The 25,589-nt window shown below is 41.8% G+C and overlaps 1 pseudogene; it reads left to right on the forward strand.

Annotated features, from left to right (window-relative positions):
- The first annotated feature begins 2,421 nt into the window (after positions 1-2,421).
- LOC115857466 (abasic site processing protein HMCES-like) lies at positions 2,422-25,438 on the forward strand (annotated as a pseudogene).
- Positions 25,439-25,589: the final 151 nt, after the last annotated feature.

The following is a 25,589-nucleotide window of genomic DNA, read 5'->3' on the forward strand; positions in this document are numbered from 1 at the left end:
TTCGCTGTGTCGATCTCAGCTGAAACCAAGATATTTTGGCACGAGACAGTAATCACTTAACTGCCTTGCACCTAAGAACACTAATATTTTGGCCTTTCCAGACAGGCTCGGGAATGTGATTAGGAGCCATTTGAAAAATGACACCCCACAGTAAAATGGAGCTTTGTGGCCTCTTCCTCAATCCCAGCTTCTGATCCTTTAAAACCGCCTTTAGAAACAATTATTTTCCTCTTCTTGTGTATGTTTATTTAAAAAATGAGAATAACAACTCTCTTCTCAAACTGCTCTTCGCTGTCAAATTATCCAGTATTTATTTAGGCAATATTCAAGTCTCCGTATTTAGAATAAACCTGAAATCTTCCTATCCAACCGACTAATGAAAGTCTATGCTAGAAGACGTGTCCAGTCATTATACTTTGCCAAAGGCATACAAGCAGAAAATGACTTTGTGAGTTAGGTCCTCATTTTTGGTCTTCCCCGTATCCTGCTGAGCCTTTGAGATCAATTTGTCTCTGTCGATGTTTTCACAGGGCCGTCATTAGCTACTAGAATCTCAGGTTTGGACTGGAACTTGTTGTTTGATCCTTTCTGTACAGCTCTCTGCCAAATGGCTCTGGAATTTCTGTTTGAAAACTCCCTCTAGAAAGAACTCACTAACTCCTAGGAACAGTTCATCCCATCTTTGAACAACACTGGCTACTTCACCTTGTGAAATCATTTTTCCTGGAGCTTCCATAACTTTAGTCCTACTCTAACCCTTAGAGCACAAGTATAATGCCTCCTCCATGCCAGCCTTCAGATGTATGAAAATGATAAAGATAATTCCATTAAATCTTCTGCAAGTGACTCCCTCATAGGAAGTGGCTTGAGTCATGCTCCCTAAAGATTCCTGTCAATCGAAGGTCTGGTCCCTAGATCTAGAACCTGCCACCCACATATGTTCTGATGAAACACATAGAGCAGGACCATTGACTACCTCCGTCATCACTTTACACGATCCCCACAGCTCTTTCCTTCATCTTATATTTTCCATTCTGCTTTCAAATTTCCCTTCCAGTTTATTCTTTCATGAAGCTCGTACACTCATTATATTGTCCTTCCTTTACCCGTGCTATTAAAAAGTGTAGCACATATGGTATTTCCAATACAGAAAACACAGATACACAAAGAAAACTGTAATACAGTACATTTGTATATAATCTTTATATATAGATATATATCAAGATATAAATCTTTATATATAGATATCTTATATAATTGAAATCCCAGTTCTGTCTGGTGGCAAAAGTTGTTAGTTTGTTATTTGACTTTGCTTTTTCCTGACCATGAGATTTTTCCAGATCCACAGGCTGCTATCTCTGAACCCTCCAAGTTGATGCCTGGAGCATTTCCCATACCTTCCATGCCACTCTGAGGCTGCAGACCCTTCTGAGGTACGTCTTTGTTCTTTTTTGCCCAGACATGATGCACCACCAATCCTTGTTCAGCGCCGCTCCTCTGTGTTAGACAAAGTATCCTAGAACCTGCTAGAATCCAGACAGGAAGTAAGCTCCTGATCAGCTATTAATCTCAGATCACCTCACCTGGGGAAAGTGTAATACTTAACCACTCACCTCCCAGTTCTTTCAAGTGAACCACTGAGTAGGGGGGAGTCACTTTCTCAGGAACTTTCCTCAGCTTCTCACTAGTTTGTTCATCTCTCTTCCCCATCTCCAGATTTTTATCTAGCTACCATCCATATGAAAACCATTCTAGGCTTCCTTCTAGGCCAAAACCAATCCATGCCAGAACCTTCATTATGAATTTCTAGAAGAGCCAGACTCTGAAAAGTTCTACCGCATTTGCTCTGAAAGTTTTCATTTCTGTCATGGGCTTTGAAAAGCCTAATTTGAAACTAAAAAATCAAGCCTTTCCCCCTATCTTGTTTCTGTGCTTCTGCAGTAACAATTCACCTTGACAGCGTGAGGCTAAAGAGAATAGCCCCAGGATCCAAGAAATTGGAAGGAGGTAAAAATATTAATTAATATCTAAAAATCTTATTCAGCTTTCCAGAAAACAGAATGTTTGGGATCCCTTGCCAGGAAGGAAGGGTTAAAAAGCACTTACAATCCAGAATTCCCATACCCCCAACCTTTCAATCATCCAGGAGCTCCTGCTGCAGGGTCTTAAGAGACAGGCTCAGATGACCCTGCAGGGTATCTTATTCCTCCTACTTTATTAATCTCCTATCCAAGTGAAATCACAGAATGTATCCCTATCTGATTTATCTCCTGTCCAGTTAAAATGCATGTAAGTCACAAGAATTCCTTTTGGCCCTTAGAATCTCAGGTAGCTATTAGAGTCCCAGTGCAGAATCATGTCAGCAAATGGACAGGAGGCCATCCTAGGGACGGCCTACGAGGGGATCTAGGCAGGCCCAGGATGCGGAGGAAGAGGGTGGCTGAGTCTGCTCAGAAGGCATCCGTATGTTGGTCTGCTAACCTGGAAAGTGGTGACACCTTCCTGGGTGGAAAAAGAGGGCACTATGAAAAAATCATCACCAGATGGAGGGCTATTCCACCTCTACTCACGTGCAAGCCAAGGCAGATCTCCACCGTCAGAGTACCTTTAAAAAGTTTTTTAATTGAAGTTGACACACCATTCTTAGTCAGTTCCTTATGGGTCAGTCAACTATTCAAATTATGCAGTGTTTTCTAGGTCCTAGTCTCAAAACCAGGTAAGCACGGGAGTGTGTTGCCACACAGGAAACCTCAGGGAAGTCCCAGGACCAGAGTCAGGCTATGTTGAATGGTCAGAATGGGAAAGACAATATTATGGCTCCGATGAGGGGGAGCAATGAAGAAACTGGTGAAAAAGAAAAAGCTCAGTGGCTAGGAGAGTCAAGAGGCTTTGAGAAGGAAGAATTAATCCGGGGTGTCATTTTTATTGCATTTCTAGCACATCGTTCCTTTGCATCCCAATTCTACCATAATCCACTGTGAGCTCAGGTAATGCAAACTCATTTTCATATCAGCAAAAGGGATTAAGAAGGTAAATCTTCAGAGGGAGAAAATAACCATGATGTATTTTAAAGCTGAATGCAGTATAAATGATTTTGTATCCGCTCTTTTGTATTATTCATGCCTCAGCTCCCTGTCACGGCCATGAATAAATGAAATTTAACAAATGTTGTTTGGTCCACAGTGGCCCAGAATCACCCTAGAAGCTGAAGATCAGCTGCAACCCCATTCCAGGAGCTCTTAGAGTATGAATGTGTTGGTCTTGGAGATCATCAAAATCAAAATTAAAAGACTTCCTCAGTCTTTTCAAGCTCCCTTTGATAAAAAAAAAAAAAATCACACGCCCACATTTAATTGCATTTGAAATTCAAGGTAAATTAAGTATTGTGACAAAAAGGCAAACCAGATCAATGGAACAAAGTGTGCTGCTGTGTATTCATGGCACACGTCTCCCTTGAACTTTTACAGACCCTCCTTGGCGAACTAAGATATGGGTCAGTGATTGGTAAACTATGACCTGCAGCCTGCTTTTATATGGCCCATGAGTTAAGAATGGTTTTTACATTTTTAAATGGTGATGAAAAAGAAGAATAATACTTCATGACATGTAAAAATTATATGAAATTCAAATTTCAGTGTCCATAGATGAAGTGTCACTGGAGCCCAGCCACACTCACCCTTATTGGCCGTGGCTTGCTTTTGTGCTACAGCAGCAGAGCAGAGCGTGTGCAAAAAAGATCATGTGGCCCCCAAGTCCTGAAATATCCACTATCTGGCCCTTTACAGAAAAAAAACAAAATTGTCTAGCCTTTGTAAACCAATGCTTTCTTTTAAAGATGAGAAAATTAAAACTGAAGGAGAAGAAAGATCTCAAGGTCACCCACCTGGTATTCGGCAGAGACATCTCCAGAATCAACTCATCTAAACTCCACGTGGGATCCTTTCTTATTATACCAAGTGGTCTGGAGTAGAGGTGAGGGGGGCTGTCCCCAGGATTACAGACAGCAAGCCCGTGACTGAACAGGCTGTAGGAACCAGAGCCATGGTTTCAAGAGTTCAGGAGCATACGTGAATAATGTGTTTCCTAAGGAGAAGAAAAGAAAAAACAAGACAAAACAACACTGAAACTAATTATGTAGGTGTGCAGCAAATTCATTTTGGCCCAGCACATGCTCTACTGTGAGATCTGGCCATCTAACCTGGTCTGAACTGAATGCCGCATGCCTTTCGGTCCCAGTACCCATCCACTGCTTGTACTTACTCTTACTTTGCTGCTTCCATTTAAGGGCCCTCAGAAACAGGGATGTGAAATGCTTCATGTAAGGGAAGGCACTGGGAATAAACAGAAAAGAGAATCTGGGGGTGAGGGAGAGAGTTGAGCTTGGTTTTCTGCTGGAGGCTACATTTTTATTTTTTTCCGACTGGCACGCGTCTTCTTTGTTTTGAATAATGGAGATAATTATACATTCAAGGGATCACACTCTAAACCCCCCAAATGATTAAGAAATCTTATTGCAGGCAATCATGAGAAAATGTAAGGGAGGATTACCCAGAGAGACAATGCAAATCATATATCTTCAAGTGCCTCGCTTAGCACAGAGACCTAATCACCATTCTCCTCTCTTTCCCATGGCTGGATTGTTTATATTCCAGGCCTCTCTCAGGGCACAGCAATGTTCTTTCCTAAACCCTGCTCATGTGTAGTCAAAGGTTCAGATGGGTCCCTCTTGGGAAACTGCTACCTCGGTGATTTTGATTCCGACCTGTAAGCTCCCATTTACCAGCAACTGGGAATAGAACAAAAGCTTGCATTATGTTCAGGCTGCAAGATTCTTTATCTAGGGAGAAAGGAATCCTGTGTATCATTTGCTCAATTCAACAAATATTTATTGGGCAGCAACCACAAAGCAGACATTACTCTAAAAGCTGGGATAAAACAGTGGAAAAAATATAATCCCTGACCTTATGGGTCTATATCTAGTCAAGCCAGATAGATAGACAAGGAAATAGGAAAATCAAACGTGTGTCATGAAGGAAATTAAAAAAGTAAGTCCAGATTGTTCAGGGGTTGCCTGGGTGGAGCAAATCAATTCGAAGAGTCCATGGAATTAACAAGGAAAAGAGCTTAGAGGGAGCATCTGTCAGGTGGAGGGGACAATTGTGAAGCCCTGCAGATGAGAGAGGTCATGGATTGTTGACAAAACTAGGGTGGGACTGATCAAACCTTGGGAAGGGGAACAGCAGACACGTGGATAAGGAGGGAAGATGACCAAGGATGGGGCTGGGAATATCAGCTGATGCCAACCAGGAAGGGTCTTGTGAGCCTTATCCCGAGGATATGGAAGGCAGGCATTTCGGAAGGCAATGCAGAGTCTCAAAAGTGTTTTGATGACAGTGGGGGATCGGATCAGGTTTATCTTCCTACCATACCTCGCTGTCCAGGGATCACATATCTGACTCACTATGCCCTCAGGTGTATGGTGTAACAATAATAATAATAAGAAGAAGAAGAGCTAATACATATTGTGTTAATATGTGCCTGGGATTGTGTTAAGCACTTTACCTGAATTATATGAGTTACTCCTTACAACAGTCCTATGAAATAGATATTACTATTATCTGTAACTGACAAATGAGGAAACTGAGGCACAGAGGTTGAGTAACATGCCGAAGAGTGTACAGTTCTTAAGGTGAGGAGCTGGAATTGAAAGCCAATACAGTCTACCTCCAAAGCTCAGACTAAACATGGGCCTGTGAGTGAAAAAATCAAATACAACTTCCAGCTCTGGTTCTCAGTGTGATCGTGGGCTTTCACTCTCTGGTCTCCTTGTCTTTAAATAAGAAGAATGAGCTACGTAACTTTCAATCCTCTTTCTCTTGTCTAATATCAAGATATTGTATTTCTCTTAGATGTCAGCAGAAAAGCAATAGTTCAGGGTAGTCATTTGACTCTTAACTGTTCTTAAGGCAAGAAATAGTTACAAGAAATCAACCCCTATAGAAGATTTATGATCTCTCTCGGGGATAATTCCAAATCTTTCTTCCTCTCCCCTCACTCTCTCAGTCGTCTTTCCCAAGGTTTGTGATGGAAATCCAGTGACAGAGTGATTTCCATAAACACGTGTTGATTGTCAGTGGATCAGAAAATACAATATCACTGGAACTTCCCCCCCACACGTCACTGTCATCAGGTTTTGTCTTCTTTGTGGTCCATCGACAGTGACAATAATCCAGGCTCTGTTTTCTCTCTGTCAATTACACTTTAAGCTGGTCAGGGTGAGACTTCTCATTAAAGAAAAATCAACGGCTCTGAAAAAGCAGGTGTTAAAAGTTAACAAAAGGATTGAATATTCATAATGGTTAAATTGTGTTTGTTTAAGCAATTTTTGTGTTTGGCATGGCCAACAGGTACCTTTTCCTGAATTTGCACCACCATCCATAACATAGAATGGAAGTCGTGACTGGCAAAAAAAAAACAAAACGGTTAGAGAAAGGTAGAGGACCATCCTATTTTAGTGTCTTCAGGATGCCAGGGGACTATCCATGCTCAGTTGGGTTTTGATACTAAAGACATAACTCAGTGGTCTCAGCTGCAGAATTCTTAGACTTCGTGGAACCACAGGTCTAAAATCTTGGCAAGCCTGAGTCATGGCTTCAGTCTCTGTCTCCTTCGAAAAAAATCTGAAGAGCAAGTGATTTATGGTATTTCTTCTTCTAGAAGAGCTCTCCAACCCCTGGCCACTGAATGGACTTTGAAATATGCCCACAGGGATCCTTTATCCACGGACAATCTCTGAGTGCTTATTATTCACTTTACTAGTGTAGAAGCTCTTTAATCATTGTCTCTGCGTTTGCTTTAATCTAGAAACTGTCAATTTATTAGCTCATAATGTGCCTGAAGCTTTTCACCATCTTACTGGAGAAAGACTTGTATAAATCCAGGAGATGATTCTAAAGAAGTCAGATTGATATGAGATAAGGATACGAAGAGACAAAATAATATAGCAATTAGAGTACAGAACTAAAGTTTATTTATGAAAAAAAGCATTCTATATTTTGTTTCCAGAAGAGTAAAATCATTTTTAACTCCACCCAGTGATAACTGATGAGTGAGTAAAAGAATTATTTATTATAAACATGAAATTATCCATCACAAAGGATTTTCAGCACCAAAGTCTTAGGAAGTTACCCAGAGTGCACACTGGAGGGATACTCCTGAAAATGAAAGTGGTTAAGAAATCAAAGACCATGAGCTACAAATATATATATATATATATATATATATATATATATACACACACACACATATACATATATATATATGTATATATATATTTCTGAGGTTGAAAAATCTCAAATGTGTGTGTATATACATATGTGTACGTGTGTGTGTGTGTTTTCATGGAGAATAATCAGAGCATCAAGAAAAATAATGTTCAGGACACAAAGATAAGTAAGGAGCCCAGCCCAGCACAAGAGCAAAGCAGCACAGAGTGCACATGCTATAGAGAAGATAGCAAAAAGAGTCTAGAGAGAAGGGACTGAAAGAATGACTCCACCTTGAAATAAAACTGTGGAATACTTGGCTTCCAGATGACCTAAAGACTGATCACAGCTAGTCTAATAGCTATAATCACTATGAACTCTACCTATGACATTCCTGATCTGTTGCTGTTTGTCTTCCATCTTTCTCCCAGGGTGGTTTTATTATCAAGTAAAATATTTGCTTCTTTCTTTTTCCTTACAGAAGAGACCTTTACAATAACCTAGTCCAATTCATTCACTTTACAAATGAGGAAACCAGGACCCCGAGAGGTTAAAGTGAATTGCTCAGTCACCTAGATGGAGAGTACCATAGACAGGACTAAAATCCTGAATCTTCTAATTCCCAAACCACACTTCATTGCAAGAGCCCATTCTTCCTCTGAAATAATTACCACTTTCCTCTTCATCATAGTGGTAATTTCTGCAAAGGCAGAGAAATACTGTGGGTGATTCTCAAAAGTTAGATGTTTAAATTAGCATTTGGGAACTATATATCTACATAGAATTACTGGAAGTTGAAAGGAAGACAAAATTATCACCTTTACTTTTAAGAGGGTCCCAACACAATCTTCCAGCATACTTGCTTAAAATTGGTTCTTCCTTCCCTATCAATTAGGCATCTTGTTTTTATTTTCTTACCAGAGATAGAATTTAATGATTCAAAGGATCTTGGAGATCACCTAGACTTACTTTCTTATCTTATAAATGAGAAAGCTGAGGTTCAAAAAGGATGCCTTACCAAATCACAAAATATTCGAATTTGAAGAAGAAATAATATTTAGTCAACTTTTTTTTTTAATTTAGAGAAATAGGAGAAGTACTTAACTATTATAACACCTGTATTTCTCACTACCTATAATTAATAATTCTTCATATTTTTCTATATTTCTTTCAAATATTTTATATAAGAAATAAAGCTATGCAGCTACAGTTGAAATACATTTTTCCCAACCCTTAGTCTTACTGACATCCTTATCAACCCAAGGACAGCCGATATTAGAAATTTGTGAATCCTTGTGATCTACTTTGTATAATTTAACATACACATATAGATATCAATGGACAATGTATATTCCCAGCTAGTGCCAGGGGATTGGGGATATTAAATCAAAACTATTCTGAGTTTGTTTGATTGTGTGTTATTCTTCCTAGAAATATTTAATAGAAAACTACTGTAAGACAACAAAATTGCAAACAGTTTCAATCTAATAGACCCGTTTATCAGGTCAGAGAGGTTAAGTGACTTGCCCCAAGTGACACAATGTCACCATCCAACTAGAACTCAAGATGTTTTCCCCCTACACCCATCTCCACTTATCTTTTCACTAGAAAACCCCACCTGATTGTCTCTTTCCCCTTAAGTCCTCTGGGTGTTTTTCTTCATCATTTTCAGAAAGCCACATTTCTCTCCCTTACCTCCCTTCAGAAAAGAAACAATTCTGGGGTTGAGAAATCTCATACCAGAAACAATATACTCTTTAACTTCACACTTTGTTCTGAACAGCAGGGCAGCCAGGCAGACACCAGGCTCACACACCATTATGAATCTGTCAGCAATTAGAATTCTAAACCCTATTCGGTTTTTACTTGCTTCAATCAACTTGTCACTGCAGTGAGGATTATCTACTTTCTCAACATAAACATCAACAGAAATGAGTGCAATGGCTTGCGTCCTTGGCGACAGCACCGCCAGGGAGAATGTTAAATAGAACATTCTGCAGACAGGAGGGATCTGGGGCCTTAATGGGCCATAATTAGAGGGGCAGAGCCTACACTAGCCTTTGTGTAAGGCTTCAGAATTCCCCTCCTTAGGATGGGGAGACATCTTGGGATATGCAAGGAGACTGCTGTTGTCTGCTTCTCCCTTCTCTGTTTCCTGAGCTAGAGAAAGAAAGGGAAAAGAAGAAAATGTATCCCTGCAATGTCTTCACTCAAAACCAAAGGACCTTGGGAGTCATGCCATTCAACCCCCTTATTTAAAGGATTAGGAAGCTGAGATCCAGAGAGGGAAGGCTGTGGCCAAGGTCGAACTCATGAGCCCAGTGTCCTGACTCCCAGTGCGGAACCCTGCTCCCTTCAGGGGGAGTAGAAAAGTTCTGAGTCATAAGCCACGTTCTAACCCAAATACCCAATGATGCAAAAGACCAAGCTACACAGTGCCACGATATGAGGACAGGGCAAGCCCACGGTGCCAGGGTCACCGAGAGAAGAGATTCACTCCACCTCAGATCCATTGTGAAGACAGAGAGTGTGTAAGTACACAAGTAGCAATTAATTTGATTCCTTTCACAAGTTATTTTTTTAAGGATTATCTAAGGAACTTAGAGTTAGGTGGGTCAAGACAAAGAAAGTTTGGTATCTTCTACTACTAAAAAGAGCTAAATTATGTATACTAACTTATTTAATCTTCATAACGACTTTACAAGGTTAGTACTATTATTTTAGTCTTTATGTTACAGATGAAGAAACTGAAGTATGGAGGGTTGGGTACCTTGTTCATGTTTTTGCATATGGTAACGGCAAAACTAAGATTGGAACCTGGATGGACTGGGTCCAGAGGCCCCACTCTTAATCACAAGAGTAGGGTGACAAACCGTCCTGATTTCCTGGGACTGTCCCCATTTTAGCAATCAAAGTCCCATATCCCAGGAAACCCCTCAGTCCTGGACAAACTGGGACAGTTGATCACCCTACGCATAACTATACTGACTCTGTGGTTTGTCAACGATTCAACCCAAGCCTCAAAAACTGGCCCAGTTATTCTGGTTGCCATATCCGTCTTCAAGCCTTGGGAGGCTGAACTCACAGGGAAGGACTTACTCATAGGTGCCAAGTATTCTTCTGAGCAGTTTTGAGGCTTTATGTTATTTAAATTCTCACAAGCACCCTAGAGGAGGTATATGGATAAGAAAACAAAGGATCCGAGAGGATTGGATCAGTTGCCTAAGATCTTAGTGTTAGCAAGTAGAAAGCTAAGATCTGAACCGAGGCAAGGAGGAAGATCTTGGGACTTCTTTAGAGAGAAATAGCTAAAATGAGGGAGTCTCAAAATCTGAAAGTCCTACCTACTTGGTGTTTTTTTCTGGAGGTGGGAATTCACACCTAGGAAATTAGATATAACTCTTTGAGAATTCCCTCTATCTGAGTAGAATTTTGTGCTTCCTCCTCCTTCTGACTCAGCCATGGGATATAGCATCAGCTGACCACAAGTTGGGCAACAACACCCTCAATGCCCTCCCCAACTCCATGCTGTGTCCACACTACTTCTCCCTCTTTGATGATCACCCCCCTGCCATTGTGTGCATGTAAAATTCTTACCCATCCTTTAAGACCTGGTCATATACTACCGTCCCCAAAAGCCTTCCTTGGACTTAGTTTAAATTAATCTTTCTCTCTTCTTCTTTCCCTTAGTCATCTTAAACCTTTTAAAAATAGGTATCCCAATCTGCCTTATTCTACAGTCACAGTGTGCAAGGGTGGGAGAGGGCCATGCCTGGCTCTCTTGCTGTGTGAGGGACTCCCACCTCAGCATTATCTTATTTCCTCTCTCAGTAGTTCACAGGACAAGAGACAGCACCTGCACATAGCCCGTAGTTTGACAGCCTCTTGAATGAATATATGTATACATCAGTGTGTTTAGTTATGAACTATGATGTTTGTATGTGGAGATTTGGATACGGAAAACGATATCTAGGATGTCTGTGTATGTCAGGGGATAAGTTCTTTGGCACTTCTAGGCTCGGTTTTACTCCCAAACTAAACGATTGAGGCAATTAGCTCGATGTTTGTAGTAGGCACCTAAGTCTATAAAACATACCTAAAGTATCTTTGCAAAATTATTTAGAGTTAAGAATAACGATTATTAAATGGTCTAATAGAAAGAAATACAGGGTAAGGAGTTAGTTTCCACTTTCTCGGTAATGACCCCAACTCACTGCATAAACTTTGGTCCTCTTTTTGCCCAAACTGTAGGATGATGGTGGTAGAATTACATGATTTCTAGGATCTCTTCCAACTCTACATGCCTATAATCCAATAATTCTAATACTTAGAGCAAGTCTTCCCCCACAGGGACATTCTGTTTCCTACTGTAGCCTTGGCATTCAGAACATTCTGGGTGAGTAGCAGAATCAATAACAAAGTCAAGGACCAGTCAAAGCCACTGAGGGAGAAAAGGGTGTTCTGTTTGAAGAAAGGAAGCCAGAGATTCTGGAGGGACATGATGTGTGAAATGCAGGCTTGGGGTTAATGAGTTTGAGGCGTGAAAACCCAAGCTTCAGGCCACATTCTCTGGCAGTGTTGAGCAGGGCATGTCTCCATGCCCTCTGTGGCCGAGTTCTATTTTAGAATGTACTCGAGCTTGAATCCTCTTAACACAGCTGTGACTGTCTGTTAAATTTTAGGCATGGTTCTCCATTCAAGCAAGTGGCTCTTGGTCTTACATTGACAGACCTGCGGAAAAGCAGCTAGAGGAGGACAGACCTGGAAACTGTCAGGGAATTGATTGGTAGTGAAAGAGGTGTATTTATTGAGATTGAGATGTAGTCAGTGTAGCCCAATGGACCAGGGTAGAGAGAAGATTGTTCTATGAAGGTCAGAAGCAAATGCGATGGGGAAGTCTCGCTGGACAGCCCCACCCACCAAGAAATGTTTCATTCAGCATTTGAGAGTCCCTTACGCCTCCTTAGCCATTAACGTTCCTTTCTAGCTAAGACACACCTCTTGAGACCTTAACCCATGGAAAAAATGAGAGCACAGTTGAGTCATTTCACCACGCTCCCACCCTTCTCCCTTCTGGAATCCCTTCCAGGGCCCAAAGTGCCGAGCTGTCAAGTCCTGCCCTGAATGCTTTGGTTAAGTGGATGCCCAACCCAATTGAGGAAGCTGTGTCAGGGCTGGGTTAAGCCCTCCAGCTGCTGGAAAGAGCAGAAGTGGTCACCATGGAAACAAGCCCCTCATCAATCTTGTAGTGACTCACAAGATCACTGGGATGCACAGGGGACTAGAGTCCCTGGAAAGACAACACCTTTTTCCTTGAGAAGAGATGACTGCATTCTTGAAAACCAAGGCAGCTGCTTCTAAAACGGAGTGAAAATAGCCAGGGTTGCTTCTGCCTCCTGAATTTAGGCCTAGATGATATGTGCCCTGAGACCATGAAGGCAGGAAGGTCCCCATTTGTGTGGATTTTGCTACTGCAGCCAGTTCTATTTGACACAATTCAATGTCAGAGGGAGAAGAGAACTGGGTGTTACCTAGTCAAACTCTTATTTTTTAAAGGAATGACTGAGGGGCCAGGGGGTGAATAACTTGTCCAAGGTCCATATTATGAATCAGTGGGAAAGCCAGGACTAGAATCAAGACTTTGCACTCCAAATCTGTTACTCCTTCCACAATCCTAGGGTCAGAGTGGATTTTTTGTGAAGCTAATAAAGATTAAATTTCAAAATACCTCCCTTAATGGGTCCATTCTGAGGCTGCGAGAGGGGCCCTAGCAATAGACGCCCATGGCCATTTTTCTTTCCTTTTATTCCTTCATTTTCAAAAGTAAATTTTATTTAACTGAAATTGGTTTAAAGTGCTGTTCCTTTCCATTTTGTCTCCCCCTTTATCACTCGTCCCCTCCAGTTGGGTGTCAGAATGACCATAGGCATTTGTGAGATATGGTTAAAGGGACGTTGAGGTAGATTAGCATTGAGTTGTGGTTAAGCAGGTAGGATAAAATTATATGGTTCCCACTCACTTTCACAAAGAGTTAAGTTATCCGTTATCTTGATTGAAGACTGGCCTCTACTTCCGTAACCAACTAGCAACAAGATTCAAAGAAAGGGCAAGACCAAAGTTCAGCTCCTATGAAGATACAAATAGTCCCTCAATTATCTGGCACAGGAAACATGAGGGTAGTGGAGAAGAACAACGGTTAAAATATGTAGAGCCAAGAGGTAGCCCATGAAAATTCTTCCAAATCTCATATCTCATATGTGGAAGAAACTTGATGAATATTTTGCATTATCAACAATGAATTGTAAAGTTGAATGAAACTTTTCAAAAGTATTAATAATAATTTTATGAAAATACACTTCAATAAACTGAAGAAAAAAATGAATGAACAATTCTCCTTATGGAAAATATTTTTTTTTCCTGTGTAAAAAGCACAATTTATTGCTTTTAGTATATTCACAGAGTTGTGCATCCGTAGCCGTCAATGATTTTAGAATATTTTCTTCATCCCAGAAAGAAACCTGGTACCCTTTAGCTGTCACTCCCACCCTCCCCACCACCCAGCCCTGGGCAACCACTGATCTACTTTCTGTCTCTGTGGATTTACCTCTTCTGAACATTCATGCACATGGAATCATACAACATGTGGTCTTTTATCACTGGCTCCTCCCACTCAGCATCATGTTTTCAAGGTTCATTCATGGTGTAATTTGCATCAGTGTTTCATTCCTTTTCATGGCTAAATAATACTCCATGGTGTGGATTACTCAAGCCCGTCTTCCTTGGTTATCCTTGGAGAGACCAAGGTGGACGGTCTGAGGGAACCTCACTCCTGGACCCCAGACCCCCTCAGGTGGAACAGCCTTTGAGGATCAAATGCGGAAGGAGACACAGATCTTTTTTTTTACTTTCTTTTTTTTTTTTTGGCCGAGCCGCTCGGCATGCAGGATCTTAGCTGACCGCAGTGGAAGCACGGAGTCCTAACCACTAGACCGCAAGAGAATTCCCTTTTTTTTTTTTTTAACTTTCTTAAAAAACAATCTGTATAAGTGAAATAGGTACCAAAATCTCGGCATTATCATTTTACTCTGCTGTTGCAGGCCACACTGTTGACTTCTGGCTTAGGACCCAAGGCCACCTGCTCCCCTTGTCGTAGGAAGAGGTAGTCAAATAATATGCAGTCACAATGAGTATGAACAAAGTATTATTACATAAGTGTGCTAATTAACAAAGGTATTATGTTATTTTCTGAATTTTTAATTTTGTAGTAAATTTCAGGTTTGTAATATCTATACTTTTTAATATTGATTGGGATGATATTTGATTGGTATGTATTGTGCCATTCAAAAACATTCATTTTTGTGCCTAATTGTGTATTTATAGTATTACAGTCTTTTTTGCTCAAGGAGAGCCCCCTTGTCATATAAGCTGCATAAAATCTGGATCTCTCTCCTGCCTGAGATACCTGTTTAATGAGTTTGCATTAATCACAGTGTTACTGAAAATGATAGTAAATATCCTGGGTCGGTTTTGTGGATCAGGAACCCATCACTACTGCACAATCATGCTATCACGATCCTCATTGGAATTTAGCAATTTAGAAGAGTGTTCGGAGTCATTTGCGTTGTGCACGAGAGCAGTTCCCAATGCCAATTCATTGGGGTCAGTTTCACTGCCGGTAACGGAAGTAAAGCCTCATAAGACTTCACTATTACTCATCAGTGTTATGTTTGTCTACACCTATCTCCCAAGTAACCAAACCACTTAATCTCATTTCCTTTTACACATTCAATTCATCTTCCAAATATGCACACTTGCAAAATATGTCTGGGGGACAGGTTATTCTACCCCATTTTAAAGAAGGAGAAGACTCAATGATAGGGGTGAGTTACTGACATTCAAATTACTCAATTCCATCTCTAATATGTTCTCTACTTAAAGAGTTGCTGTGAGGGGCAAATAAAATAATGAGTATGAAATATCCTAACCTGGACACTGGCACATGAGTGCTCGGTAAATGTTAGTTTAATGTTGTATGATTCTTTACCGATAGGTAAGCATTTGCCAACTTGTGTTCATGATGTACCCAGATGCCTGGAGGTATTTCTGCAGTTCCTTGAAAGAAAATGTGGCCACAGAACACAAGCTTCAAACTTCTCTGCTCCAAAATGAACCATGGATTTTAAACCTAAAGCAAGAAACCCAACCCGTTACTTTTTTGCAAACTTGAGTGGTCAGGGAACTTTACTGAGAAAGATTTGCAAGGTGATATGTCATCAGAAAACTTAACTTGACTGTCAACTTCCCTACTTCCAGTTGCATGACCTTGGTCAAGTCATTCTATTTATTTCTATTTCAATTTCTTTATCTGCAAAACAAGGATATTAATAACTTATAAGCCTGTAAGAAAATCATAAGATACTATATGGTAAATTTGGAGACATATAGACAATGAGTTATTATTTTTGCACCAGCAAAGTAAAACGGAGAACTAAAGCAAAGCATAGATAATTTGTCTCACGTTCCTCCTTCCACAAGCCTCATCACTTCTTTTCTCAGAATTACCAAGTGCAGACAAGTGTGACACACTTCATATGATTCCAGAACAGAATGTAAATGTTTATAACCTGGATAAGGTAGAAGTAAATGCATATTTGACAAAAGGCAAAAAATAAGAGTTGCTGGAGAAATCTAGAGTTATCTCACCAACATCTTTATTTTCACAGAGGGGAGATGAAATAGAAACTAATATTGATAGAGAAATAGAAGTGAAAATGTATTATTTAAGTAACAAATTTTATCAATAGAAAAGTGAAAATAAACAGGTAGAGAGGAAAGAGAAGTGTGAAGGATAGTATATGTGAACTAAGTCTGGTCCTTTCATAGAAGGCAGTCAACAGATAATATCTGATATTGACGAATCAGTATAGAGAAATAGAAGGTCACTACCAGCAGAACCAGAAAGAAAGGCTCTTAAGTTACCACTAAGCTGGAAGTGGGAAGAGGTGAGTTGGGAAGCTGTTGGTTTCCGACACAACTCTTTGGAATCATTGGATTTTCTTTACCATTTAATAAAATATGAGAGGGGAAAAAAACTCTCAAAAAGTCATGTGTTCTTTTTTATCTTTGGTGCTATCAATATAAGCTCAGATATTCAATATTGCTATTATTAAGTATTTCATTTTCAGCATCTTTTTCTTTATTCCTATACCTGTGCTATTCAATAGGATAGCCACTAGACACTTTTGGCCACATGAGGTTAGATTCGTTAAAATAAAATAGAATTTCAGTTCCTAAGTTTCATCTGCCATATTTCACAACAAACGGCCTACTGTGTTGAACAGCATAGAATTCTGGAATTTTCCATCACTGCAGAAAGTTCTATATCCTCACTCTAAGCAATTTCATCCACACTAAAGGTTTCAGCTACCACTCATTCTCGGATGACTCCCTGGCCTTTATCTCAAGCCAAAGATCTTGCCTCCTGAGCAACATACCTTCACATGTACCTGTTGATGAGACAGGAATATTTTCACTTATGTCCCACAGCCCTTCATACTAAACTTATCCAAATCTGAACACGTTGTATTTCCTGTGGAAGTCATTTTTACTTTCTACGTTCTCCACCTCTCTTGTCGGAATCATCATCTGAAAAGTCACTAGAATCAGTTGGCTGGCGTCTACTGCTTGCAGCTCACTTTCCCTGAAGCTGGTGGTAGCCTGGGAGAGCCTCAGCTCATCTCTTCTTCCTGACACACTCCTTCTGGCCAGAATACCTACCAGGTCATCATGTTCTGCTTATTCTAGGTGTGGCCTACACTTCTGGTAAACTAGCTCCATTCTAAAGCTGTCAAGCTCCTGGCTGGTGCTCCGGGCATCACTCAGCTAGTTTTCTTTATGATTTTTTTTTTACCCCAGGAAAATGCTATTCCTCACTTTCTGTAATGATGACACATTCTGAGTGTTGCTATGTATTTTTGATTTAACCACAACAAAGTCTGGGGGAAAAAAGACTTGGTAAAATCAATATATTATTTCTTTTTAAAGTCAGGGAGAAGGCCTAAGTGGGTCTGCTGCTCTCTAAAACCAGACTACAAAGAGGCAGTGTTTTCCTGGAAGCTTAAACAAGTGCTACTGACATGGATTGAAACCCAAATGCCTATGAGATCAGCATCATAAAACACATTTACCAATTACCTAGGTAACTGTGTGTGGTGGAGGAGAAACGTGGATATCGTCAAGGAGTTGATAATCAGGCTGAAACATAGTTCAACAGTTATCTTAAATATGTCAGGTTGAGGATTCAGTGCAATGACCAGCTCAACATCTCTTCCAACCTTGTCTTAGTAGGCTTTTTTTTTTTTTTTTAACTGCAGAAGTTAGAAAACTAAACATTACAATTCTCAGATTCCTTTGTAGCTAGATTCTGGATATGATTGAGTTCTAGGTTAATCCAGGTCTTCTACCAATGTGTACAGAATCTTGGCCAAGTTCCTTGGCCTCTTTGTACTTTTACTTTCCCCATTTCAAGATGGAGGTTTAGCATTAATATTATATTGAGAGATTCATTCGAGGATTCATTGATGTAATGAATGCAAAGATATTAGCACCCTGCTTGGTACCTACAGATACTCAATAAATTCTTGCAATCACTATTAAGAGGAATAAACAGAATGCTCTTCCCACGTCCTACTTCAGAGTAAGTAAGGAGGATGGGGGCAGAAGTTGTCATATTCATTTTGCTGGTACAGATCTAGCAGATGGAAAGAGGCTCTGAAGCCAACAGTTCCAGGAAAAAACTCCTGGTTATTGAATTATAGCTAAGGGGCTGTGCTCCTGGTACCTGCTATTGTGATAGCAGCCTCCTGATTGCCTAGCTTCTTGTGTATGGCAGAGATAACTAATCCTTGGGTGTGCCACTTTTGCAGTGTTGTTCTGGGAATCACTTCCGGAGTCCCAGCCTGTGCCTCCAGCCTTTGTAACAATGTTGTAAATACTTAATTCCATATATTAAAACACTTTGTGTTTAAAATTGTGAAATGGTTTCTATTACGTGGAAATGGACCCAACCTGATACAGGCAAAATGGAAGACGGCATCATGTCTCTACCACTAGGAAGCAGTGGTGGCTCTGTGAGACAACGTGGGAGAGTAACTAGATCACACCCCTACTCCAGATACGTTTCCTCAGTTATAAACTAGAAAGTAGTCTTGAAGCAGAACATGGAAATGGAATTCCATTTACTCTGCCCACTAGGAGGCGCGTTCTTCAGCATCGTCTTTCAGGACCACCATGGAGAAGATGTCACAGCTGTCCACGTCCAGGTGATGCAGCAAAGCATGCAGAGCCATCTATGAATCAGGCTTATTGTTCTTGCCTCAGTCTATTGATTGTAGGGAAATCTCCATGAAGCCATAGGTGTAGGTTGAGAGAGAAGAAAATGTAGTAGGAATAGGTACCATTGTTCACTTACTCATGCAGCTTGCTTGGCCCTCTGGACCTACTTGAGCGTTATCAGGTATATGTCACCTCCAACTGATAAGACAGTGCTGCTGTGCATGCCTGAACTTAAGACTTGGTGGGTCAGACTACATCCAGTTCATTATGGGCAGCTTAGGCTGCACTGCAACTTGATGGTGTGTGGTCAAGTGCTCAGTCTCTACTAGGGCCCAGGAGCAATCCAAAAGGAATACTGTTATCTAAAAGAATGGCATATCTTTGCTTAATATCCTGAGGTCTATCCAGTGATTCATCCGGAGGGGCTAGCCAAAGGTTCCCTGCAGCATTTCTATTTGCCACAGAGATTTTAAGCACCACTGGATCTACTGGGGATATAGCCCAAGGGACAAAGTAGCTTTCACAGCAGACTGGACCAGTTGCAGAGCCTTTTCCTTTTCTGTCCCCTACTCAAAACACCTGGCAGTCCTAACACCTGGCAGTAAACTGCCACTGATGATTTTTAATATCAAGTAAAAAAAAAAAAAAAAACTTGCCAGATCTATAACTGGCAATACCAGGTGCCAGGGAATTTATCGTTTCACTCAAGCAAAAAAAAAAAACAAAAAAAACCCCACAATTGGATCAACAATTGTAGTCAGTCAGCTCGTGATTAAATGTACAATAATCTATTCTCATTCTGCATTGTTTCTAGACTTATAACCAAATTCAGCTTCTAACAAATAAGTTAAAAAAATACTATTCATGAGAAGGTGCAACGTGCCCCTAAATAATTTTGAGGTTTTGCCAATTCATACTAACAGAAAACATGTATGGGAACTGATTCAAAGCGCATTAGATCTAGGTGGCAGCAATATAATGTTGGGACAAACAAAATGTTATTGATTAGAGGGTACCAGGGTAAGATTCTGAATTCAATGTGCTTGAGTCACTAAAAATGGCTCCAACAGGGGGGCCTGGCGCAGGGTGCGCAGAGAGACACGCGGGTGTGGGGCCTGATGTGGAGGGACCCACAGTGTGAAGGTGGCGCGGAGGGTATGCAGGCGGATGTACTGCCACCTGCCCAGGGAGGCCCTCGCCAGGGCCTGCGCCTACAGGGACCGCCAGGCACCCGGACCGGTACTGCCCCTCGTACAAGAGCCTGCAGGCCAGCAGCCCAGTGCTCCTGTCCCGGGTGCACTTGGAGAAGGGCACAGACTCAATTGAGCATATCGTTACTGCCATGCGTTGGGGCTTGGTCCCTTCTTGGTTCAAAGGAGCTGATCCTTCCAAGCTGCAGTTCAACACTCCGAGCTGTTGTAGTGACACCATAATGGAGAAACGGTCCTTCAAGGTGCCTCTGGGAAAAGGAAGACGCTGTGTTGTTTTAGCAGATGGATTCTGTGAGTGGCAGCCATGTCAGGCAAGAAGCCAGAGGCAACCCTACTTCATCTACTTCCCCCAAATCAAAACAAAGGTCAGAGAGCGTGGGTGCTGCATAGGGACCTGAGGACTGGGAGAAAGTCTGGGACAGCTGGAGGCTGCTGACAGTGGCCGGGATCTTTGACTGCTGGGGGGGTGGGGGTTGGAGGGGGTTCTTGTATTTTTACACCATCATCACAGTGGGTTCCTGCAAAGGCTTGAATCAACGTCATCCACCCCAGGAGGTCTGCCATATTAGATGGAGAGGAGGCAGTCTCTAAGTGGCTGGGCTTTGGTGAGGTCTTAGCTCAAGAAGCTCTGAAGTTTAGCCACCCCACAGAGAACACCAGCTTCCATCCAGTCTCTCCCTTGGTGAACGACTCCCGAAACAGCACTCCTGAGTGTCGGCTTCCTGTCCACTTACTGGTCAAAAAGGAGCAGCAGCCAGAAGATACTGCAATGGCTGGCCACAAAGTCACCCAAAAAGGAAGACCCCAAAACACTCCAAAAGGTAGAGTCAGATGTGCCCCTGTGGTCCAGCTGGTTCCTGCGGAGGAGCCTCCCCGGCCCCGCCCCCCCCCCCAAGAGAGGCGGGGCAGGACTCCTTGAGCAACGCCTGAAGCGGAAGAAGGAGAGGCGGGGTTGCTTGGGAGGAGGTAGCACAGTGTTAAAGAGTTGTGGCTTCTTGGGCGAGCGGCTGTCCTGGTTGAGACCAGGAAGCCCCCAGTGGGGTGGGTGGGCGGGCAGCCTGGGAAGAAGAACGGCCACCGCCATCAATTCCTGGTGGGAGGGGAGGGGCTCTTGTGCCTACCGTCGTCTGCTGGTAGGACCGGTGGGCTTTCCCTCAGAGCCTGACCCTGCTGGCTGTTCTCAGCCTGACCTGACCTGGTGCTGTTACAGAGGCTGTTTTCTGCTCAGCCTTTGGGCTTTTTCAGTCTTCTTTTGGAATTAAATTCTTAAAACACTGTATTTTTTCTGAATAAATTATATTTGATAAACTGTCTACATTTCAGAAAATGCTGCTGGTGGGAGGAATTCCAGGTCTCACTGTTTTCTCCTGGCATCATACCTAGGGAATGATTTTGTAACAAATGTGGGGCACTGGGATTTTCTGTGGACAAAATTGCTTTTTTGGAAACAATAAAAAGGCTTGGTGGGAGAAAAAATGGCTCCAATAATTTGCTTGCTTAATTGATTGAGAGGTGTACCCAGAGGAAGGGTATACTGAATGAAGTTGAAATGCTAGAAGGAGGTACCCAAAGGCTTAGGGAGATTGTGATGCTCAAGTGTATTTATTATGTAAGAGCTTCTCAGTTTCCCTCTAACTATATCCCCTCAGAAGATTCAGAGACACTTCCTTCACCAAGGCCAAGAGAAATACATTCGTGAGGGGAAACCCAACATTCTTAAACAGTTTCATTGTGGCTAGTCTCCATAGGCCAAAAATGACAGTGGGAATTATTGCCATTGAATTGGGCAATCTGCATTCAATGAAGATAATAGTATTGTGGTGAAACGGAGCAGGACCTTACGGTCCTTTCTCCCCCACGTCCTCTGCCTGCCTTTTGTCTGTAGAAAAACTTTAGCCAAAGAAGAACTTTAATCAGAGAAGTGAGAAAATGCAGAAACAAAGGAAAACAGTCAAACAGGACAATATAATAATAGTTTAGTCATTAAGCAAAGTCAAGGACCTTTAGCTCCTCCTCAAGGGCTATAGATAATACTCTGAGCCATATCCTTTGAGCTGTTTTGTAGAGACTGAAACCCCTACCAGCTGGAAGAAGTTAACTACATAATGACCAGACTGTAGCCATGACATAAGCTGCCACAATTCCGAGAACTGGCCTCAAGGAAATGGGAAGAAACTGACTCTGGAACTGAAGACTAACTGTACTTTGAACAATCAAGATGATGCTGATCAGACCACCACATGATCAAGTTCAAGATGACTGTCAGAGCTAGCTGCGCTGTTGCTGCATGTAGCCCCCTCCGTCTGCCTATACACGCCTGAATCTCCCCTTTAAAGGTCTTGCCCACTGGTTGTCAGCATGGGGGAGTTGGCCTTTGGACATGAGTCCACACTCCCCTCCAACCCCATTGCTAGCCCCTGAAATAAAGCAAATTTCCTTTCCACCAACCTTGTCTTTTTGTTGGCTTTAGAGTGGCAAGCAGCTGGACCCCACTTTCAGTAACAGTGGGGTGGTAGGTGCTGATTCAAGTCAGCCTTCTGTTTACTCTTGCCTACACAGACCAAATAAAACTTGAGTGGACTGCCCATCTATTTTTGCTCTAAGGACAAAATGATCAGCTAACCAATACCAAAGATCTCTATGGGGCTTCCCTGGTGGCGCAGTGGTTGAGAGTCCCCCTGCCGATGCATGGGACACGGGTTCGTGCCCCGGTCCGGGAAGATCCCACATGCTGCGGAGCAGCTGGGCCCGTGAGCCATGGCCACTGAGCCTGCGCATCCGGAGCCTGTGCTCCACAACGGGAGAGGCCACAACAGTGAGAGGTCCGCGTACCACAAAAAAAATAAAAAAGATCTCTATGGAGTAAACCATTCTGATTACTGTACCTCTTTGGCTCAGCTGCCCATCATGGTAACAATTCCCACTTTGTCCTCTAGACGGAAGACAGAAAAAAATTCCACTTAAAAATAATGTTGGTTGCCAGATACTATAGAAAAATAAGTCTGACACTGATTCTGGATAAAATATTAAATACATACTTTAGAAAAAATTTAACAAATAAATTTAAAAGTCAAAAGAGAAAAGCAGTGATTACTAGGAGCTAATCCAGGTTCGTTACAATTAATCCATACTAAAGTGGCCTCATTGGTTCCTTAAATGATATTATTAAATCAGAAAAATAATGTTATGCATTATATATAGTATGAAGTTGACCATAAGCTTCATGTGAACAAATAGTATAATAAAGAAAACCTGGATTTCATTAATAACAGTACATTGGCAAGTGAAGAACAACTACATTCTAACCTGCACTGGTCAGACCATATTTGAATTGCCATGCCAGTGTTGAATACAATATTTTAAAAGAAATGTTAACCAAACAGAATAGTCCACGAACAAGGAGGAGTTCAACAGGGGCTATGGATAATCCAGCACATGAAGAACGGTTGTGGTAACCGGGGGTCTGTGTCAAAAAACAAAAATAAAACTACTTTGTTGGGACAGCACCAGTTAGCTGCCTTTATTTGAAGTGTGGCCATATGAAATAGGAAATTGATTTACCCGGGGTAACTTCAAAGGAAGATCAAGGACCAAATAGGTAACTTTCCAGGGAGGAAGGTTTGGATGTAATATTTAGAAAAACTTTCAACTCACTGCAGTTGCTTGGCAGTAGAACTAGCTGCCGTAGAAAGCAAGGGATTCTCTGCCCTGGCAATGTTTTTGCAGAAGCTGAGCCTGCATCTGCTGTGTGTTTTGGTTGAGGGCATTCCTGCAATAGGTAGGAGGTTGAACTAGATGACCTTTAGGGTCCCTTCCAATCTGTTTCAATAATTCCATAAAGAGTGAGCAGGAGATACAAAAGGAAGGAAAAGTAGTTCCTGAGATGCATGAGGTAGCCCTGTGGACAGGATGTGAGAGACGAGGTGGTAATTCAGAGAAATTGATATCAACATACTCTCTACCCATAATGTAGCATCACAGTCTCTCATATCTACCTAAAAACATGAGAGTTAATTAAACTGGACCTATTGTTTTCTCACCTCAAAGTAACTTATGATACACCGATTTAGATGACAACTGTGAAACACTGATTTAGATGATATGCCTTTCCCTGGGAATGGGGATATATGGAAAGAGCAGTGGCTAGGAGCAGGAAAATGGAAGCTTTAGAGTTTCATCCCAGTATTGCCCAAAACTCACCATCTGCTTTTTGAGGGATTTCTTGCAAATTCCATTTAGCTTCACTGAAAAGGAGACTTTGAGTTTACTACAAACTTTTAAAAACTGAGTGTAAAATAGCTCATCAGATACAAGATCTAGGCTCAGAAGCAACCTCCTGACTTCGCCTCTCATATTTCATATTGCAGCCCTGAAATGAAACAGAGCTTGTGTTTTTTTGTCTTGGGTTTTGAGGTTAAAGGGAGGATTTCGCAGAGGATATCATAATTCCTCCCTGTGGCTATAGAATTATCCTAAGGGGTTGCTACAACTGAGTGGAGTAAGGTAAGTACTGATCAAGTCTCAGTCCCTCCCAAGGCCTTAAACTGAGTTCTTCCTTAATCTCTGAGGAACTGGTATCTGTAAGAAAATCAGGAGGCCTGGTCCCCGAACTGCCTTCAGAGCACATTGTGGGAGGTGCAGACCAAAGGTGAGTTTACACATCAGTGACTAAAGTTTCCTGCCACTAAGCATAAGAAGTCACTCATGAGCAGCGTCCCTAAACCACAGCTACAGGATGTGGGCACAAGCCCTCGTACAGTTGTTGGCCAAAAGCCAATGAACATTCATCCCTGTGCAAATACTCGGGCTTTGTTGTTGTCGTTAACCTTTGAAAACCACAGGCATTCATCTCTCTCTTTCTTCCCCTTGGCAGGAGTCATCTTCTTTTCTCCAACTTGGTCTCCTGTGTGTAAAGAATTTCTGAGGAGCTTTTAAGCCTGAATTTAATACTTTTGCCCTCCCCTCTTCTGCCCCACAAAATGCCAGGCAGAGGTAAGGCTGCCTTACAAAATATCTGCTGGCTTCCGCAGCTTTGTTTGGGCTTTTAAATCAGATAGGACATCAGAGAGCTCCATGAGTGACCTTAGCCTTTAAGAAAATACAGGTAATTTCTGGAAATTCCCCCTGAACAACGGTGACCTATTGTTTTCTCACGTCAGAATGAACACAGAAACTATGATACGCCGATTTAGATGACGTGCCTTTTCCTGGGAATGGAGGTATACGGAAAGAGCAGTGGAGCTGGAATTGGAGATTGGAAGCTTTAGAGTTTAATCCCCATACTGCCAAAAATTCGCCATCTGCCTTTTGAGCAATTTCTTTCCAGTTTCCAGGCCTTTGCTCTGTGTTCTGTGAAATGAAAGCATTAGATTCGATGGTTTCTTTGCTTCCTTAGCCCCAGGGCTCTATGAATCGGGCTTCCTTAGTAAGGCTTCAGCAAAGGGACAATGAGAAGGGGGTGCAAGGCAAAAGATCCTCATAAATTGGCTTCTCTTTTCTGCCTTAGAGGCTGGTCAAATGTCAGCCTCCAAGAAGGCCCGACTGCCCACTGGGAGGCCAGGCGTGGTGATTCATGGCAGCTCCCCTTCTTGTCACGTGTTAGAGAATCCATCAACCTTGGTTCCATAACCCCAATGCCCCACATTCAGGTACTGAAACACAAGCTGAACCTACTCCAGCATGGGAATGTTATTTTTAAATAAAAGAGATGGCAGATGGATGTTCCCGAATCTAAATCAACAGGAGAACTTTCTAACCATCAGAGCTGCCCAAGATGTAT

This window comes from Globicephala melas, chromosome 4 (genome assembly GCF_963455315.2).
Source record: "Globicephala melas chromosome 4, mGloMel1.2, whole genome shotgun sequence".
Lineage (NCBI taxonomy): Eukaryota > Metazoa > Chordata > Mammalia > Artiodactyla > Delphinidae > Globicephala > Globicephala melas.